This window comes from Petromyzon marinus, unplaced genomic scaffold, assembly GCF_048934315.1.
Source record: "Petromyzon marinus isolate PM22_M1 ecotype Great Lakes invasive population unplaced genomic scaffold, UKy_Petmar_22M1.pri1.0 PM_G_Scaffold_71, whole genome shotgun sequence".
In the NCBI taxonomy this organism is placed as follows: domain Eukaryota; kingdom Metazoa; phylum Chordata; class Hyperoartia; order Petromyzontiformes; family Petromyzontidae; genus Petromyzon; species Petromyzon marinus.
Window position 1 is genome coordinate 310001 of NW_027423026.1, and position 2500 is coordinate 312500.

Here is a 2500-nt window from a genome sequence, read left to right on the forward strand (position 1 = left end):
GCATGTGCACTCAAAAAAGTGAATATTTCTCACGGATAGACCCCGTGATACGCTAGAAATTGGCGGGGATGTCTCTCTTGTGGCTCACGGGGCTGTTAGGGTGGCACAGAAATCCCTCGGAATGGGAAAACGGGTCATTTTCGTGTCGCCACATTGCATGCGAACCGCATGCAACTTCCAGAGGCATTTGCAGCAGAAATGCATGTGCAGTCAAAAAAAAATTGATATTTTTCACGGATAGACCCCGTGAAACGCTAGAAATTGGCGGGGATGTGTCTCTTGTGGCTCACGGGGCTGTTCGGGTCGAACAGAAATCCCTGGGAATGGGAAAACGGGTCATTTTCGTGTTGCCACATTGCGTACGAACCGCATGAAACTTCCAGAGGCATTTGCAGCAGGAATGCATGTGCACTCAAAAACTTCTATATGTTTCACGGATAGACCCCGTGAAACGCTAGAAATTGGCGGGGATGTGTCTCTTGTGGCTCACGGGGCTGTTAGGGTGGCACAGAACTCCCTCGGAATGGGAAAAGGGGTCATTTTCGTGTTGCCACATTGCATAGGAACGCCATGAAACTTCCAGAGGCATTTGCAGCAGAAAGGCACGTGCACTCAAAAATTTTAATATTTTTCACGCATAGACCCCGTCAAACGCTAGAAGTTGGCGGGGATGTCTCTCTTGTGGCTCACGGGGCTGTTAGGGTCGCACAGAAATGCCTCGGAATGGGAAAACGGGTCATTTTTGTGTGGCCACATTGCATAGGAACGGCATGAAACTTCCAGAGGCATTTGCAGCAGGAATGCATGTGCACTCAAAAACGTCTATATTTTTCACGGATAGACCCCGTGAAACGCTATAAATTGGCGGGGATGTCTCTCTTGTGGCTCACGGGCGCTGTTAGTTAGGGTCGCACAGAAATCCCTCGGAATGGGAAAAGGGGTCATTTTCGTGTTGCCACATTGCGTACGAACGGCATGAAACTTCCAGAGGCATCTGCAGCAGAAATGCATGTGCACTCAAAAACGTCTATATTTTTCACGGATAGACCCCGTGAAACGCTAGAAATTGGCGGGGATGTGTCTCTTGTGGCTCACGGGGCTGTTAGGGTCGCACAGAAATCCCTCGGAATGGGAAAACGGGTCATTTTCGTGTTGCCACAATTGGCATACGAACGGCATGAAACTTCCAGAGGCATTTGCAGCAGAAATGCATGTGCACTCAAAAACGTGAATATTTTTTCACGGATAGACCCCGTCAAACGCTCGAATTTGGCGGGGATGTTTCTCTTGTGGGTCACGGGGCTGTTCGGCTCGCACAGAACTCCCTTGGTCCACCTGATTCGTGCATACAGGCAGCAACTAAAACTCTGTAAACCTGCTGTGAGGACATCTAAACAGTGGACCAGTGAGGCTGTGGAAGATTTGCGGGCGTGCTTAGACTGTACTGACTGGGATATGTTCACGACTGCTACCAATAGTCTGGATGAACTCACAGAGGCTGTGTACATCAGCTTCTGTGAGGACTGCTGTATCCCAACACGTACCAGGGTGAACTTTAACAACAACAAGCCCTGGTTCTCAGCAAAGCTCAAAAGGTTGAGGTTGGAGAAGGAGGAAGCGTTTAGGAGTGGGGATAGAGACAGATTCAAGGAGTCGAAGAACAGGTTTAGCAAAGCGGTGAGAGAGGCTAAACGACTGTACTCAGAGACACTAAAACACCAGTTCTCTACTAACGACGCTGCTTCTGTCTGCCAAAGGGCTCAGGCACATCACCAACTACAAACCCAGAGCGCCCCACACCACTAACGACTCCCGCCTAGCCAACGACCTGAACGAGTTCTACCGTAGATTTGAAAGACAATTGGACTGTCCTGAACCACCCCTTCCCACCCAAGAGGCCCCATCCCCCACCCATACTACAGAAACGACTCTCTCCTTTCAGGAGGGAGAAGTTAATGGGCTTTTCAAGAGGCAGAATCCACGCAAAGCAGCCGGGCCGGACTCTGTCTCTCCAGCCACCCTCAGGCACTGCGCTGGCCAGCTGTCTCCGGTGTTCACCAACATCTTTAACACCTCCCTGGAGACATGCCATGTACCAGCCTGTCTCAAGTCCTCCACCATCATCGCTGTGCCCAAAAAGCTAAGGCCAACAGGACTAAATGATTACAGACCGGTCGCCCTTACATCTGTGGTAATGAAGTCTTTTGAGCGCCTGCTCCTGGCACACCTCAAAGCCATCACAGACCCTCTCCTGGACCCCCTTCAGTTTGCCTACAGAGCCAACAGGTCTGTGGACGACGCAGTTAACATGGCCCTCCACTTCACCCTACAGCATGTGGACGCCCCAGCATCCTACGCCAGGATCCTGTTTGTGGACTTCAGCTCTGCCTTCAACACCATCATCCCTGCCCTGCTTCAGGACAAGCTCTTCCAGCTGAACGTGCCCTACTCCACCTGCAGGTGGATCACAGACTTCCTCTCTGACAGGAAGCAGTGCGTT